The 19336-nt window shown below is 33.1% G+C and overlaps 1 pseudogene; it reads right to left on the bottom strand.

Annotated features, from left to right (window-relative positions):
* Positions 1-3413: 3413 nt before the first annotated feature.
* Positions 3414-17218, bottom strand: LOC120273193 (annotated as a pseudogene).
* Between the last annotated feature and the right edge of the window lie 2118 nt (positions 17219-19336).

The following is a 19336-nucleotide window of genomic DNA, read 5'->3' as shown; positions in this document are numbered from 1 at the left end:
TGGCCCTGGCCCAGGTTATATTATATTTATATTTTTTTATTTTAAACCCCAAAAATATTAAAAATACCCTAAAATTGCTAAAAAAATATAAAAAAATATCCTAAAACTGAAAAATATAGAACTAAAAGCTTATTGACTAAAAAAACAAAAAATATACCAAAAAAATTTTTTTTTTTTTAAAAAAACTTACATTTAGCGTGCCGGGCCATGTTGGCCCGAAGCGGGCCGCAAACCCCTAGCCCAGCACGGCCCGGGGATTGGGCCAGCACGGCCCGTTTGACACCCCTATCAAGACCAATCATTACTATTTTTTTCCCTTCTTAAAACACATTGTTTCTTTGGCCATGATCGTATGTGTATTATTTTTTTTTTCTACGATGACATTCACCAGAGTTTTTATATTTGAAAATAATTTTTTTAATGTGTATTTATTTGATGGCAAGATTAGCATAATTCTGTTGATAACATCAAGGTGTATGATCATGTTTCGTGGCATCTTATAACTTGAATTATGCATACAGTTTTTGGTAATTTTATAGTGTCCTATGGTCCTTGTTGTCTATTTGTTGGATTCCATCAGTTGTTTGCCTTTCTACCCATAATGTTTTGTGTGATGAAGTCAATATCTGGCATAATCTTCTATTTCTCTGACAATTCATTTCTCTTTGTTTTTTCTGTGGGCAATTGTGAGACTGGAGTTTTTGGTGCAGGCTTTTATCTTACAGATGCAAAACCTCTGCTCATTTGTGCAGGTTGCTGCAATAATCATGCTGACTCAATCCTTGAAGCAGAGGCTCTGGCGCTTATTGCAACTCTTGGCAGAGTCCTTGTGTCGAATCTTCATATCAACACTATATTTATTGCAAATGCTGACCTCCATAGGCTCATCAAAGCTGAAATCTCTCATCATGCTTGGCGTCTGAATCCACTGATACACAACATTGCAGATTTTCTTTCAAGCTTGGGTTCATCCTCAAATTCATATCATTCCCAAAGCTTGGATGGCAGCTGCTAACAGCCTAGCTTTGTTTGGTATCATTTCGCATATGCTCACATTATTTCATCAAAGAAAGGATCTTCCTCGCTGGCTCATGAAGCAATTCATCAGACTTGGCATTAGCTTATAGTTGTTGATCTATTTTTGCTTTTGGTTTAAATTTGTCTTTTCCTTTGTTTTTGCTCTTGGTTTTTGTTGTGTTGTTTTGGTTTGTTTCTTAAACTCTCTTGTACATTTTTTTTCTTATCAATAAAATTAGCTCTGAGAGCTCTTTCTGTTATAACCAGTTTTTGATGTAGATTTTCTAGCTCAACAATGTAGCACCATGTTACTGCAGCAGCACCAAAATTTCTTCTGAAAACCCTTCTTCCTTTCTCCTTCTTCTTCTTTCTTTGGTTTTAGCCGAACCTTGCATTTTTTTTTCTTGGGTTGTTTCAGCGAGCTTTTCTGGAGAACCAAAGTCTCCATTCTCGTTCTCTCATCCTCTTGAGTACGGTAAGACTTCTTAGTATTTCTTAGTTTTTAGAATTTTTTTAAAAACTTAGATTTTTTTCATGGATTTGGTTGTTTGTAGGCTCAAATTGAAGCCAATGACTTGTTATTAATGTATGAGAATGTTTGTGAAGAAATTTCTTGTTTAGGTGTTGTAAATTGGGAGAAAATCCTTGTATAAGGGCCGGTTACTGTAGCAATCCCGAGGGTTACTGTAGTACCGACAACCTTTAGTTGTTTCTTTGATTTCTTTGGACTAGAGTGAAGCTAAAACCCCCAAGAATTCATTGGTAACTTTTAGACCTAGCTTTGAGCCAACCCTAGGATCGATTTAGTGTCGTTTGTTAGAAAACTTAAGGTTTCCTTGTTTGATTTAATTTTTGCTAATTATTGTTGTGCTTTGGCAAGGAAAAAATGTCTTGGCTCGAGGCATAGGAGTAGCTTGCGAGGAAGACAAATCGCCAATTCTGTGAGTGGAATTGTTGAGCATAGCTTTATTAGAAAAATGCCAATAGCTATATATATATATCATGTTTTAAGTAAGTTTTATTGATTTATACTTGTTTGGCATTTTGGTGAATGATAGTTATTATTGAGAAAAGATCTTGGATGTCACGTTTGGTCTTTGATTTGTTATCGTTGGATTTGTGATTGATATATATATATATATATATATATCAATGAGTTTGTGAAATCCTTGTTTTGTATGAAACTTGGGATTTATTGTGAAAATCATTGATTTTGTGAAATCTAAGGCTTGAAACTCATTTCGAATTGTTGAAAGGAAAGGATTCCATGTTGTTTCTTGTGTTAGGGATTTGTAAATTAATTTGTGTTAAAAGATTGAGCTTTGCTTGTGTTTTTATCTTGTCCTCGTGCAAATGGCCAAGGTGTTGTTGATTTATGATTATGGATGGCTATTGTACTCCACTCTGGGTGAGTGTTGGGTATTGTGATTATTATCTCAAAACCATGACATTTAGTTGTTTTTACTTGTATTTAAAACTATGTTTTGTAGTTTTGGTGTTGTAAACCCTAGTTGGGGTAAAAAGGAGTTTTTTTTTGTATTATATTATGTTATTTTACTTCTTTTAAAGATTTCTATTATATGTGACAATGTTTCCAAACTAGTATTGTTTTGGTAAAGTATTTATTTTGATGATTCATTATTATTATTGCTGTTGGAATATTTTCTTGTGCTAACCTCTTTTCACTGAGTAACTTTAGTTACTCATCCCTTTCTCTTCCTCCCAGTCCTGGGCATTTGCTACTGTTCCATCTTCTGTTATACTTCTTTCAGTTCATATATGTTATTTTTTTGTCACGGAACATGTTGTTTGACCTATGGATCCACTAGTGTGCAGAAAACCTTGTTGCATGGTTTGGTATCTAAATAACTTTTAAACTTTTGTGTATCAGCATTTCCTACTGTTGTTAGTGTTGTTTCCCTATGCATTTGTGAACCTCTATATTTTCTGTATCTTGCTGTCATTATTGCTGCTGCTGTTGTTGTTACTATCGTTGTGTAACATTGTTCCTTTCTACTCTATATCTGCGATAGATATTATTAAATTCCAGGTGTATTGGTCAGCCTTGTGGCGTTCCGAGGGTTGAGTGGCAAGGTATCCCTCCTCGGGATCGACTGCGGCGGTTGTAGCATCCCGTGGTCCCGCGGGTCGGGGTGTAACACTTTCCCTCTAAAAAAAATGTTTGGCATAATCTGTGAAAAGCTTTTTCTAGGCTCTCTAAATATAAAAAGAAAGGCCTTTTCCATTAAACCATTTTTGTTAATTATTGATCCTGCAATTACTATGTAGATTTTACTGTAGTTCAACATCAAACTCTGTCAGTTATTAGTTCAAAATCGAACTTTGTCAGTCATCAGTTCAACATTGAACTCTGTCGGTCAGAACAACATTGAACTTTATCGGTCAGAACAACAGAGAACAAGTAGTTCCACTAAACACATAGAACAGAGCAGAAAACATACCAACAAAGAGAGAACAGACTACAAAATAGAACAATCCTCTTCATCTTCCAAATAACCTAGATCATTAACGGCGAAGTTGTCTACAAGAGGCTCAAGGCACAAGTCAACATCACCAACGCCCCTCCTCTGTCCTCATCTTCAGCCATCAACTTGTTCTCTATCAATTACCAGCCTTGGTTGTTCATGAAAGGTGGAAAGAAGAAATTCTTATTTTGTCTCCCCAGTCAGCGTATATGGTTTAGAAGTGCTATCAATGAAATCAGCCTCGTGGAGTGTAGATCTTAATTGTTTTTCAAGTGTTCACTTCCTCTTCATGTTGAGGTGAGAGTGAATTGTACCATATCTACATAGCCATCTTGGGGAACCATAAACGTTCATGACAGTCACTCTTAGGTAAGACTTTTAAACCTAAATAAATAGGAACAACACCTTGAGCCAAATCCAAAACTATGATGGATGACGAATTTCGTTTGAATAACTAGGGAGAAGTCACGTTAATATAGGCACAGAGCAAAAGAGGGGAAAAATGTGAAAAAAATAGGGAAAGAGAAGGAAGGAAAGCCATAATTTAGCTTTTCCTGATGGACAACAGAGCAAGGGAGGGGAAGGGGATGTGGGAAAGGAATGGGAAGGGATAGAATACCCTATTTAGTCCCTCTAATATAGTCAGTCAGTCTGCCCTCTTGGTCCCTCTAATATGATTTGTCCCTAGGATGTCCCTCTATTTTAATATTTAAAAAATATAAGTCCTCATAAGGACTTTTTACGGATAAATTATATGAGAGAAAGAGGGACTTACATTTCCCAAATATTAAAATAGAGAGACCTCCTAGGGACAAATTACATTAGAGGGAACCAAGCCATGAATATGCCTTTTCTTCTTTTACACAGAGCAAAGGAAAGGAAAAGAAAGGAAAAGGAATGGGGAGGTGAAGGAAACCTATGAGTTTAATTTTGTCTGATCGCACGGAGAGGAGAGCATAACAAGAGAGAAGGGGAAAATGATGAGAAAAGAAAGGGCTTTTCTGCTCTTGCATAGAGCAAAGGAGAGGAAAAACAAGGAAAAAGGAATGAGGAGGTGAGGGAAAGCTGAGAATTTAATTTTGTGCATGGAGAGGTGGGTAGAACAAGGGAGGGGGAAGGGGATGATGACGGGGAGATAATGCGTAAAATCAAAAGATTAATGGAAAAACATTGAATACTCTTATAAAAATCAATACCCCTTAATTTTCTTACAAATTTTATAGTTGAGTAAGACCTTTATACTTTTAATACTTTGAAAATTTTAGGTATAATACCCCAATTGGTCCCTCTACTTTTCTCTCTTCTTTTTTGGTCCCTCTACTCAGAAATGCTCCAAACTAGTCCCTCTACTCTTGAAAATGGACCCACTTAATCCCTCTACTCTTAGTCTCTTCCCAACTAGTCCCTCTACTCTTTAAAATGGACCAACTTAATCCCTCTACTTTTAGGGCCCGTTTGGTTAGAGGGAAAGTTGTTACTTTGCAAAGGAAGTAAGATGTAAATCATTTTCATCGTTCGTGAAGTAATGGTTGAAAGTGATTCATAGGGGAGGCGGTGTGAAAGAGATTACATCGTGGGATGTAATCTTGTGACATTTATTAAATGACCAAATTACCCAAATGAAGTTCTCTTTTTCCATTAAAAAATTTTTCTTTTCATAATACAAAATTAATGAAATAATCACAAAAAAGATTAAATTATGTTAAAGATTAGTTTTTAGATAACAAATTTAAATATTAATTAAATAAATATAAATAATTTTTAAAACAATTACATAGTTGACCGCACACATGGCTTTATTATAAAAAAATAAAAAAAGAAATATAAAAATTATGGGTTTTATCTTAATAAAATAACTAATAAGAGCAAAATTGACAATAACCATAACTTTACTTGGATAGCTTGCTTACACCAAATAGATGAATTAACATGCATTTAGATTATAATTTTCTGGAAACATAACAAACGTTGTAATGTAACTTTATAAGGAAACACTTTATAGAGAAAGACTTTGTCGGGAAAAAGATTTTGCTGGGAAAGTATATCCCTGCAAAGCACCAAACAGACTCTTAGTATTTTCCCAACTTATCCCTCTACTATTGAAAATGCAGGGACTAGTTCCCTATTTTCAAAAGTAGAGGGACTAGTAGGGAGCATTTCTGAGCAGAGCGACCAAAAAGAGAGAGAGAGAGAAAAGCAGGACAAATACAGGTATTTTACCAAAAATTAATACCTTTGTAAAATATTAAGTAATAAATATTTTTCAATTTTTCAAGCTCAATAAAAGGAAGCTAATAAATGATTAATCTGTTAAAAACATGTATATAAAAGTAAAATGAATATTAGGATATAATCATTGATAAATAAGAAATGTTTATAAATAATTTATTAAAAGAGAATATATATATAAATATTTTAAAAAGTATTATAGACTTCCACCCTACCGTACGTAAGAGTAGGAATGGACCATTATCCTATCTAAATTATTAAAAATTAATTTTAATCATTGAAAATGATTATTAATAATAATTTCTGGGTTTCAATATTATTTTCAAAAAGTTAAGAACAAAAAGTGAAACCCATTTAATGCAAAAACATATATTACTCTTAAGCTTGTATATTTTAAAAAACTCGAATAAAAGATTTCACATTTGTCTTTTAAGTGTTTCCTCAAAAAAAAAATGAAAACTTCTTTTTAATAATTTTCATGTTTTACAAAATATCTTCACTATTGTTTTTTTAATTTTTACATGTATAATTTAACCTTAAAAATGTCTGTTGAGTACAATATTATTGAGATCTCAATAAAATCCTTTTATTACAAAATAATAACCACTATACTAGGGATATCAATAAAGTAAAGGATTCACTGAAGATGCATTTTTTTGTCCTGGCCCTGAATTTATAGGACTATTTCTGACCCGAGAATTTTTTGTCCGCATGCCTGTAGGGATTTTTTTTTATTCAAGGATTCCCGACTGAGATTAATAAATTAAAATATTATTATTTAAAATAAAATTTATAAAATATTTACTAAAAATATCATAAAAATATTTGATAATTAAAAAACTCATTTTACAAATATGAATAGTTGATATGTTAAAGGCCCAACACTAAAGACCAACATACACAATCATCATATGATATATATATATATATATATTAAAAGATCATATGATATATATATATATATATTAAAAAAGATCCATTGGCCCAACATTATTGCATTATAAATAATTAAATAAGAAGTAATTATACATAATTAGCAAGACAAATACCAATACACACAATCATCATGTAATGTATATGTTGAAGTCCTTGAATAAGAAGAATACGCAATTAAATCTTTAATATTAAGAACAATACAAATAAAAGTCCACCATTAATAAAGTACACAATAAGAACCTAACCCTTTACTAGTGATTTAATAAATTATTTGTAAATCTAAAACAGATTTAAAAATCGTAATATAATTAATATAAGTTTAGGGTTTTATTTTATTTTATTTATTAATGTTTATTTAATTATTAATAATTTTCTAATTAAATAAATATATGAGTTTTTTTATTTAGATATTCATAACATAAAAAAATATATATATATATATATATTTAATATTTAATATTTCGGGTCCATTGCTAGGAGATATTCCTCGGCCCAGACGAAGAATTATATCCCGTCCCCAGAGCATCAGGCTCAACTTGAAGAAATTTTCCCTAGCCCTGGCCTAGATGAAGTTGGAAATCAGGTTCCCTCCGACTGGAGCCCATTGACACCCTTACATCATACAAAGATTTTTTTTTTTTTTTAAAAAGACAGTATCCAAACAGAGAATATAAATAATAAAGGCTCCTTATAAAACCACTATGGTGAGATTCAAAAATCATTTCTTCTAGCAATTTTGTGTTCTATTTATTTTCTATAGAACATTTGTTGTGTTATTATGAATGTTGTACTTGTTCTCGATGTAACATTTGTTTAGGAAATTGTGTAGTCCTTTCTTAAACAATTTGTGTTACTTATGTCATATTTGTTTCATTGTTTAGGAAAATATTGAGGATTGCAATAGAATTTTATTTAGTTATTTGGATTATTTTGTAAAAAAAATTATTTTATTTTCTTAATAGGCAAGGAATGTCCCTACAGTAATGAAAGACCGAGGAAGTGCCATTGAAAGACATCCTGACGAAAATGTAGAAAAGTAGCACAAGAGGCTGATCTGATCGATAAATAAACTCCAGAGATTGAACTCGGGAGATCTTCTAAAATAATTAAACCACTGAAGAGATACTTGCATGTACTTTGTTACATTATATTGGAAGATAAAAGGCGGATTGGAGACTTATGAAGAAGTAGCGCAAGCCTAATAGCCAACTCGTGAGAGTTAGTAGTGAATAATAAGATGTATTCATTGTCATTTAATCAAACATGAGAGCTAACAAAAATTCCAAAGAGCAAGAAAGTTTTACACAATAAATGGGTATACCACATAAAAGAAGAGCATGATGGTGGTAAGTGATATGAGGTAAAATTTATTGTAAAAAGCTTTCAATAGAAAGAAGGCATTGATTGCACCAAGATTTTCTCTCCATTGGTGAAGCTAAACACTATCAACCTTGTACTTGGGTTAGTGCCAAAGTAAGACTTGAGTTTACCTTTCTTTGATAATTCATGAAAATAAAAAAAAATCTGGCAAGACTTGATATCCTTCCCTCCCCATCTTCTATCCACATGGCCATCTTATTTATGTATCCTTTCACCTGATCAAGTATTAACTGTTGTAATCAGCTAATCAATAATAGATGAGAACTACTGAGAACTTAAGCTGCACCTTCATCATGTCATTTAGTATGAGGTGAGAAAGCACCAGGGCAGCATTTTTTAAAAGGGACTGAAGGATCCCTCAGTCTAGCGTAAATGTTCTCAGTCCACGATTCTAAAAGGTTAGGAAATCGAACAGCCAAGTCACAAAGTGCAAGGGTACAGTTTCAATGAACAGTTTCTGATGGTGCATTCTCAACAAAAGTGAATAAAAGCAGCAGGTTTGCTTCATTGAAATTTGCGATGTGTATGAATCCCAAGAACAGACACCAAAATTTGCAAACAACCAGATATTATTTTCATGACTTACCAGAAGTCTACATCAATAATCATTAGTCTACACAAAGCAAGCATTGCAGAAGCCTGCAGATCTGGAAACTGTAACACAATACCTGAAAAATTAGAAGAATGAAACTAGAAAATCCTATAAAGTTAAATGCTTCCTTCTTAAAATCCACTAGAGAAATACCAAAAGCCATTCACCTTTTGTAACAAATTAAAATTTCTACAAAGTTTTGAATGACAAGTTGCACAATGTGCAATAAGGTTCTTCTAATTGGAGCCACCCGATACAATTTCTTTCTCTGGTTATTCAGAAAGTGCATCAATTGTGGCGTCTTCAGATGCACCAAGACCCAAATCAGCATTTCTATTTTGCTTCTGTAAGCAAACTCAAGTGAAAATTTGACCCAAACAGAAGTTCTTGCTCTTCCTAAGTGAGGATTTCATATTTGCCCAAAGAGAAAATTGGAAAATAAAAGAATTATTATTAACAATCATAATACTGAAAAGAGAATCCCACCTCAGATGCTTCAGTGGAAAGTCCAGCAGCTGCTTCAGATTCAAGCTTAGATTTTTCTTTTTTTTGCCTTCTGCTTCTAAAGCTAGTGAATGCAGAATTCAATTTAAACCAATTGACTAAATGCTACATGGCTAATGATGAAAAGGGCACCTGTCAAGCTTTGCTGCCGATACTGTGGAAACATTGACATCCTCATTGTCAGCATCAGTAAGCATTTCATCGTTTCCACTGTCACTAAATAGAGAACACATTGACTTTTTCACCACTTCAGCAGCAAATATTTCAAGTGTTGGATGTATTGAATAAAGGGCTTTTTATAGCTTTATCAGCAGCATACCATACATTTTCTGGAAGCCAAGAACCTATCAGTAAGCTTTGCGGCACACCAAAAATTTTCATACCACCACATCTTAGCTTTTGTTTATCCTCATCCGACAGTCTGTCCAGCGCAACACATGCAGTCCTTGCAAGCAAAGGTTCTTCCTTAGCCCAACGTCCAAAACTAATATCAACAATATCCTGCAGGTGAAAACCTAAAATGCCTGGAGTTGATTTTAAGGCCATACAAAGAATAGACAGAGCTCCCCGGCTTCAGGCTGCTATCAGCTCCATTGGAATTAAAGCTGAAAAAATTCCATGAGGCAGACATCTGCAAAAGAAATGATTCGTCACTTTAAAATAATAACAAATGCCTCCGTAAATGTAAACTGTTGATCATTAAAACTTCAAATTAATTCAAGTGAAATGTACAATCCATAAACATGCACCTTTCTAAATGATGAGCAGAAGACAGATAATATAAAAGAAATTTAAGATCTGACTACTTTAATATGTAAAATGAGCATGATGATATGAAGTTTAGATTTAGAGGAAGGACCTCTTTTGCAAAACCTATCAAATAATGAGCTATTACTTCCTAAGATGCTGTAGAAGGATGAAACATTATATCAGGCATGCTTGGTACCTGATAATAGAAAATATTTCAAAGAAGTTAGCCCTCAAAGGAACAATGCAACATACCCGAAGCAAATAGAATACCTGTCTTAAATTTCAGAAGGCATTCAACCATTTCAGGAAATATATCAACAAACAAAGCCATGAAAGGCCTGATTTTCTATTTCAACCAGAAACACCAAATTCTGGCACAGAAGCTAAATATTTTACAATAGGTTAAACAGTAATATCCAAGGATCAAAATATATCTAACCAATCAACTATAAATTAAAAACTACTATGTCAACTATTTCATACAAAGCAATGAAAGCACTGATTTTCTATTTAATTGAGAAATACCAAATTCACATTCCGTCACAAAAGGCTAATTATTTTGAAATACTTTTAATAGTAACATCCATGGATCAAATTGTATAACATTGCAATCCGACCACCAAACTATGAATTAAAAGTACTATATCAACTACTTCAATCAAAGCAACGGAAGGCCTGATTATCAATTTCATCAAGAAACAATAAACCCCACACCCACAATAAGTAAATATTTTGAAATACTTTTAGCAGTAACATCCAGGGATTGACATGTATAACATCACAACTTAACCATCATCTATGGATTAAGATGTGATTGATTAATGAAAACATTTAAGAAAAAAGGAAAGGCAATCAAGTCTTAATCAATGCTGATAAAAGTGCATACCGTGCTTGTTGAAATTTCACCTTTAGAAACCAAGGAGCCAACCAAACACGCTAAAGCTGCAAGATCTCCGATGCTAGAATCTAGCGCAAGGTTCAACAAGTTTTTAGCATTTTCCTCAGGATCTTTTCTTATGTCAATGGTGATAAATGCATTTTCTACAGCTTCATATATGGGTTTGTCTAGGGAAAACACCTAGCAAGGTCCAACAGAAAAAAAAACTTAAATATAAGAAGCCAAAAGAGTAACATACAATCATAATGAAGAAAAAACCAATGATCTAGAAATATCTGAGATGCTGAAGCTTTACTAAAGGCAGCATTTTGCGAAGGCAGGCTTCTGAACCTTCAAATTGAAATTGTTTGCACCTCATGAGCAAAAGGATGGTGTACTCTACATCAGTTACAGAAGATGAAGCTAATAGCTGAACTAGAGTAGCCATTGTAGAAGTGATGCATTTCACAAACCGTAAACCTGCCTCAAGGAAAGCAACCAAGGCTCTGATCTGTTCCAGATTTCCAATATCAGGTACAATAGATTCTTCCTCCCTCTGCTCATCTCCATGTGGCAGGCAACTATCACTGACACTTTCTTCATGCTCTTCTGTTGCAGCTTGCCCATGGACAGCATCAACATTGGTGCCATCCTCTGAAGTCGCAGAAGGCTCCATCTGGCAAAATTTCTCTGTACTTCTGCAGTGTCACCTCAAAAGCTGCAACGCGAAGCTGCAGTCCAAACATATTGTGCTGCAGCGTGCTAATCAGCAAATTCAAAGCTGACTTCCTGACCATGGCACTCTTGTCCTCCGATCTCCCTGAAGCCACAGATGCAATCTCATTCCATAAACCTATTGGAACAGCATGTTCTTCACACAATTCAACCCATATCTGAAGTACCTGATTCCTTGTATATGCTGACACAACCCTGCATCTCTCCATCAATATCTCTAGCATCACTTGCTTACCCCTCAAATGCAAAGATTTCGATCGAACACACTTCACCATCTGCGTCTCTAAAAGCCTTCATAACCAACTTGCCCAGAACACTAAGAGCATTCCTAATCTTGTAGGACTCCCCTCCAAAATGTGGAACAAGAACACCAACATTCATTGGCATGAGCTTTGGTGACCTGTCAGCAAGCTCCACAAGGTACCTTTCCAACATTCTCAGCAACAACACCATCTCTTGACTAGTCCTTTGGATCAGTATCAACATTCCTAATAATTGCAACTGCAAGTCTTCCATCACCATACTTGTTCTCAGCGGCTGTAACAGCATCCGCAATGTGAGTGACAGCAAAGTCAAACTTGTGAAGCAAATGCAGGATTGACTCACATGCTTGTGTAGTCTGATGGTACTTGGTGGCCATTGCTCCAATGATACGTCCAAGACTCTCCCTACTATCCGAATCCTTCAACAGTGTCTGGTTCTCATATCAAGTGAAAACACACTTGAATTAAGCCCAACAAAAAGCAAAGAATGTTCAACCATGACCGAAGGAAAACAAATAAGCACAATAAAGAGAAAAAAGGAACTTGCTTTGAAACAAAAGCGAGATAGTTCTCCTCAATTTCACTCAAACCAAAGAGCAAAGAGAGGTTGACTTGTAGAGAATTTGCAATGAGATTGATAATTCAACCTTGGTATGATTAACGATTCCCAGTTCCATGAATTCAAGTGATTCTTCTTCCTTGATTGATTGTACTGCAGCAAGAGCTTACATGACAATTATAACTCTTTTTCTTTCAAACAAATCAAACACTCAAAAAATATAATAAATAAATAACTAAAATAAAAACCTCAACCTTAGAACCTCCAGCTGGATGTTCTTGCCTGAACTCCTCGCCAAGCACAATAAAAAAAAAAAAGGTGTAGATCTTGAGCACATTGCGATGAAAAGAAACGCGAGCAGCGACGCTAAAGCAACCAGACGGAGATGAAAGGGACAGCCCAGGAGAGCGACTCGAGGTCAGGGAGAAGAAGAATGAGATTGGACCGGAGAGTCGGCGAGATTGAACTTGCAAGAAGAATTGAAGTGAGAGAAACCCTTGACAAGCAAGTGCGATCAAACACTTGCTGCTCTTCCATGCAGAAGATCTCCTTTCCCAATAGGTCAAATAAACACCTTCTAGGAAAAATAGGGGGAAAAATCCAAACAGAAATATATCAGGAGGGAGAGAAAGGAGGAAAACAAGAGAGGGAGAGAGAGAGAGAACCTTTTGATGAGGTCGAAGGGGCGGAGGGAGGAGAGGTCTATGGCAGAGGAGACGGAGAGAAGGTGGTCGCCGGATTCGGAGTCGGAGGAGTGGAGATCGGCGGGAAGGTGGAGGGAAGGGCCATTTTGAGTTTTTTTTCCAATCTGGCCCTCATTTTCTTGTTAATTAGCAAAAGTATTTTTATTAAAACTTTATTCGTTCAAATGGGTTCCAAAAGTGTTACTCGGACCTTGGAAAAAAAAAAAAATAGTGGTTTTCTTTCAAAAACGTTTTTAAAACACACACACACGAATAAAAATTTTTTTGCTTTTTTTTTTTAATTTTGTTTAAGTTATTATTTTTTATAAGCTATATTTTTTGTACCCACATTTATTTTACAAATTATTAGGCATTCTCCTGGCTTGGCATCATAGTTTATAAAATTTTGTGAGAGGTTTTGAAATAATATCATGTATAAAAAATAATATAATTAAACAACTCCTATAATGAAAAATGTTGTATACCTTAGATTTTAAAAGTCTTATGAATATTTATTGTATAAATAAATAAATTTAATTAAAAGTTTTTCAATTATTAATATTATAAGTAATAGAAATAAAAACTTAAATTTAAAAAAATATTAAATTTGTTCATTAGAGCATATTATAAAAAATAATATAATTAAGCAACTTTTACCATGAAAGTTGTTGTATATCTTAGATTTTAAAGGTTTTATGGACATTTATTGCATAAATAAATAAGATACAATCAAAATTTTTTGATTATTAATATCATAAATGATATAAATAAAAAATTAAATATAATAAAAAAAATTTAAATTTGTTCCTTGAAAGATTTTGGAGAGCAGATTATACATCTAGTTTAATAGTATGTATAGATGTATAGTATTATTATTATTATTATTATTATTATTATAGCAAATAACATGCATTGATGGTGTATGTACATAGATAGAAACCTTGGCAACGGAGTACCAAGTTGACAATTTTGGCAACAGGTGTTTGGACCAAGGACGATTTCATCTATAGGACAACAGTCTAATAGGCGACTAAAGATGAGATGTAGACATTTGCACATATATAAACAATATGTATATTACAGAACTACTCACCTAATACATGGGTGGAAATATTTAATGCAAAAAAAGTGATTGATGCATTTTCTATTTGTACTTCAATGCAATTATTGTGTTTTTAAAGGTATAATACCCGAATTGGTCCCTCTACTTTTTCTCTCACTTCCCTTTGGGTCCCTCTACTTAGAAATGCACAACATTAATCCCTCTATTCTTGAAAATGACCTAATTTAATCTCTCTACCCTTAATCTCTTTCCATCTAGTCCCTTTTACTTTCTTAAAAAAATACAGCCAATAATTGATCTATTTTAGAGTAGAATGGACTAAATAAAACCATTTTTAATAGTAGAGGGAATACTTGGGAGCATTTTTGAGTAGAGGGACCAAAAGAAAGAGAAAAAGTAGAGGGACGTATTATACCATTTTTAAAATACAAACAAGTTATTCAATAAAAAAATAAAAAAATAAAAAAATAACAACAACAATAATGGATTTCCAAAATAAATGCCGTTTATAAAAAAAATAATAACTTCAAAAAGGTTTTAGAAAAACAAAAAATAATTTTGTGATTATTCAAAAATAATAATAATTTAAAAAAGGTATAATACCCTAGTTGGTCCCTCTACTCAGAAATGCTCCCGACAGTACAGTTCACTTTTTGAAAAATGTGCTCACTTAGTTAAAAAAATGCTCTCATCGGGTCCCCTCTACTTTTAGAATGTGCCCACTTAGTCTCTCTAAATGGGCACATTTTTTTAAAAAGTGAGACCAATTGGGAGCATTTTTAACTAAGTGAGCATTTTCAAAAGTAGAGGGACTACTCGGGAGCATTTCTGAAAAGATGAGGCAAAAATAAGAGAGAGAAAAGGTAGTGGACTATTTCGATAATTATACCTTTAAAAAATGGTTTAAAAAATCAAGAAGATGTATAAATAATAATAATTTTCTGTTGAAAATAAATGTGGTTTAATGTATATATATATATAATCTTCTAAAAAAGTAACTTAAAAAAGGTGCTTTTGAAAAAAAACTATTATTTTGTTTTTTTTTAAAAAGTCCAGTTAGCACGTAGATGATGAGTTGGCCCTAATTTGATATTTTGAAACCCATTTAGATGAATAAAGTTTTTACGAGATAATTTTGCTAATTAATAAAAAAAAAGTGTTAGATAAAAACCCTATGACTTTGAGTATTCCTATATGACCCTTCCTTTTTTTGATAGATTACTTTTCAGACCTTACTGACATAAAAGTGACTGATGTTGACATAAAGGTGGCTGATATTGACAAGATTGCCTCTCAGTTTTTTAAATGGGAACACATAATTTTAAGCGGAAAATTATAATTTTAAGCGGAAACCCATAATTTTAAACAGAAACTCATAAATTTAAGCGAAAACCCATAATCTTAAGCGGAAACTCAAAGTTTTAAGCAGAAACCTATAATTTTAAGCAGAAACTCATAAATTTAAGCGGAAAACCATAATTTATATTGTTGTGGCCATAAATATTTTTTTGGTAACCAGATGTGGAGGGGCTATTTCTGGCGACTTGGCTGACGTGAAACCCCTCCACGTCAGTCAAGTTACCGGAAATAGCCTCCAAACATGCCTTTATAGCCACGGGTGTTACTGAAGAAAAGTTATGTGGCCATATGGTTACAAAAAAAATATTTGTGACCACAACGATATAAATTACAAATATTTATAGCCACCAGTGAAATTAACCCAAAATGTTATGCTTTCACTTTCATTCTTTTTTGTTTATAATTACTGTAGTGGTCATGTTTTAGTTTTTTTAGTTAAAATTTTTATGAAAAATTTATCCTAACTTTTTAGAACTTATTAGATTTTTAAAAACCTACTTATTTTAAAAATATATTTTAAAAATAATTTTTTTAAACCTATTAATTTTAAACTGTTTTTACATTTTAAAATCTATTTTTGCTTTTTCGCATTATTAAAATAGAATGTACTTTTAAAACACGTATTATTTTTTTACTTTTATGCCTTAACAGTTTGTAGTGGCATGAATGTAATCATCAATCTATATATGTTGAGCCATCGTATTAGACTATTTGTTTTTATAGGCAAACTTATGCTCTACTGTTTTACAATATTTTTAAACTACAAACACATTATTCATATAAAATAAATTATAAATAAAATAAAAATAATAATGAACTAATCTATTTACAATGTATATAATAATAATAATAATAATAATAATAATAATAATAATAATAATAATAATAATAATAATAATAATAATAATAAATTTAATTAAAAAATATTTATACATGTACATGCAAATAATATTATGGTCATAACTTGAAAATGAAATTTGAAAAATGAAACACATGAGATGACCAAACTTTTTCCCAAAATAATCCTTGCTATTTTCATAATAATAAATATAATAATATAATCTTTTAAAATAAACAGATTTTTAACAAATTAATAAATTTTAGAAAATAAATAATAATTTTTAAAAGAAATTGCGTTAAAAAAATATATATATATATATATATTAAAATGCAAAACACCACAATTTTTTATTTTTAAAATACCCATTTGTTTCCGGTCCCCTCAATTCTCCAATGGAGGGAAATTGTTTCCCCATCCCCGTGGATCCCCACGAGGATTCCCCATTTACAAATATTGCTTTTATATTTTAGTACTTTACTTATAAATTTTAAATTTTTTTAAAAAAATAAATTTAATACCAATGCATCAATGAAAAATATATAAAATATTCAACATAGATACATACATGAAAACATGAAACTACTCAACATATATAGAGCTCAATAAACCTATCAAACCAACATATAAAAACTTATATATATATATATATATATATTCCAAATGGTTTTCAATATAAGCAAAACATAAAATTTGGAATTCATATAAATAGGTAGTACAATCTAAAATTAAAGTTATTTGTATAATTATTTAGAGCTTTGGATTTTTTTAATGTTGTGAACAAATTATATATATATATATATATATGATATATATGATTTCCATTTCGAAAATGGGGACGGATTGGCCCCCATCCCCACTGAGGAAGGGATCAGGGAATCCCCGTCCCTATCGGGTCGGGTGGTGTGAATACCTGCAAGTGCACGGGGATCATCAAGTAATACCATGTGCGTGACATAGGGGTCGTATTCCTCGGGGCCAAAGAGCCATCCTTAGGGGGCATTCACTTTGACGAAAGTGGGGGAAAGTGGACTGACTTTCCCCTCTTCCGATGTTCTTTTGCACTGAAGTGGATTTTAGTTTAAAACCCACTTTAGGATTTTTGAAGCTAAAGTGGGGGAAGTGAGCCACATATAAAAGGCCACTTTCCAAACCCTTTCGAAAGTCACAGGAACCCTAAAAAAATTTGGTAGCCTTCATCCTCGATCTCGTCATCTTCTCCTCCCATCATCTCCTCCTCCCGTTACCTTCTCCTCATGTCGTAGCCTTCACCTAGAACCACCCCGATCCTGTCGCCACCTTGTCCCTCTCCCGTCGCTTTCTACTCCGGTTACCTCATCCGACTACATATGCTTCTCTTCCATCACCGGTTCGTACGCTGCTATTATTTAGGGTTTTTTAATTTGTTCGTACGCTGCTTCTCTTCATAGGTTTCAATGTGAGTGTGCATTTTTGGATGTTATTTATAGCTTTTGCAGTTTGATTTGGTGCATTTTTTATTTCTTCTTCATTTCTAATTAAGAGTTGATTTTTACCTTTGTTCATGCCACAAGTCTCAGAAAAACATTATTTGTTTATTAATTTATTAATGCAATGAAAAACCTTGGAGGAAAAATGATGAATCATAGAAGCATTCCCTTTCATTAATCTTATTTATTCAGATACCTAGTTTAATTAAATTGAGCTTTATTGGCCATTCATGGCAATGAATACTATTTGATTTCTTTAGTTTCATGTTTTATGGTTATCTAATTTCTTTTTAACCAACCAATTTGTAATTCTTGGAAAGATTAGAAAAATGAAATAAAGTGATGTGGTAGCTCAAATGTGCAGTCTAATAAATCAAATGTAGTAAAGTCAGTTCTTTAGATTGGCAATTCAAAATTCTAACTTTGCAAGTTAAAATTATACTACAATGAATTTTCAGAAACCTCATGTATTATGCCTGTAATTAAGAAACCATGCTAACATGGATAAGATAATCACTGACAATGCATCATTTTTCTTTTCTATTAACTCTAAAAAATATATTGATCTTGAAATATTAAAGAAAAGACATGTCAAGCACACTCAAATCCTTGCTAAAGTTGGCATATCCCAATGAAAAAATCAAAAATGAAAAAAATGATTCAACAATGCTATAATGATGTTCCCCATTCCTAACATACATGTTTGCCAACAATTTGAGATATTAATGATTCTCCAAATTGAAGTATATGTCGTAAAAGTCCAAATCGAAGTATTCAAAATACTTGGCAATACCTATAAGAAATTGATGTGATCACCCGCAAGTGCACTGGTTGCATGTAATACCCTATGTGTGACACAGGAGTCGTATTCCAGGGAGTCAAGGAGCTACTATTACTTCCCTTTCGTCTATTTCCTAGCCTAACACTTAAAATGATGAACAGTAATTACAAAAAGAGAAAGAAATAACTAAAATAAAATCTGGACTGCTACTACACACGATTGGCATTCAAGGGAAGAACTAAACACGGGAAATGGGTGATTTGGAGAACGAATCCCCCTAGGGTTGTCATTATGTCCTGAACTTAGGATGATATGTTGTGATGGTAATTTGGGCCAAGAGACTCCTAAAGTAGGTCAACCCCGATAATCACGGTGATTAACCCCTAATCCCATACAAGTATTGGATCGGAATCGCTTCCGCCCAAATCCTCCTATGATTGCATTACGCTTAGGGAAAACTCTAATTAGGGTCAAACACAATATCTAAAGTTCATCCCTAATGGTTGGAGAGGTACTCGATGGGCACGACATATTCATACATGAATCCCTTCCAAGCTAAGTGTGTCTAGTACAAGGGTGATGGTCACACAACTAAGTACAACTTAGAAGTTGAACCATAGAGTTCTCATGCAATCCAACACATCAATGAACACAAAGCTTGAACCACAAACTACAAGATTCCATAAAAGTAATACAACATCCAACAATACATCAACAAAGATGATCATCCAAATTCACAATAAACCAACCCTAGAGTTCATCATGTCCAAACCATAAATAAGTTAGTTCCTTATGAAAGAGGAACACTCATACAA

The sequence above is a fragment of the Dioscorea cayenensis genome, chromosome 12 (genome assembly GCF_009730915.1).
Source record: "Dioscorea cayenensis subsp. rotundata cultivar TDr96_F1 chromosome 12, TDr96_F1_v2_PseudoChromosome.rev07_lg8_w22 25.fasta, whole genome shotgun sequence".
Classification (NCBI taxonomy): Eukaryota; Viridiplantae; Streptophyta; class Magnoliopsida; order Dioscoreales; family Dioscoreaceae; genus Dioscorea; species Dioscorea cayenensis.
The sequence above is the reverse complement of the archived record's forward strand: the minus strand, read 5'-3'. Positions and strand labels throughout refer to the sequence as shown.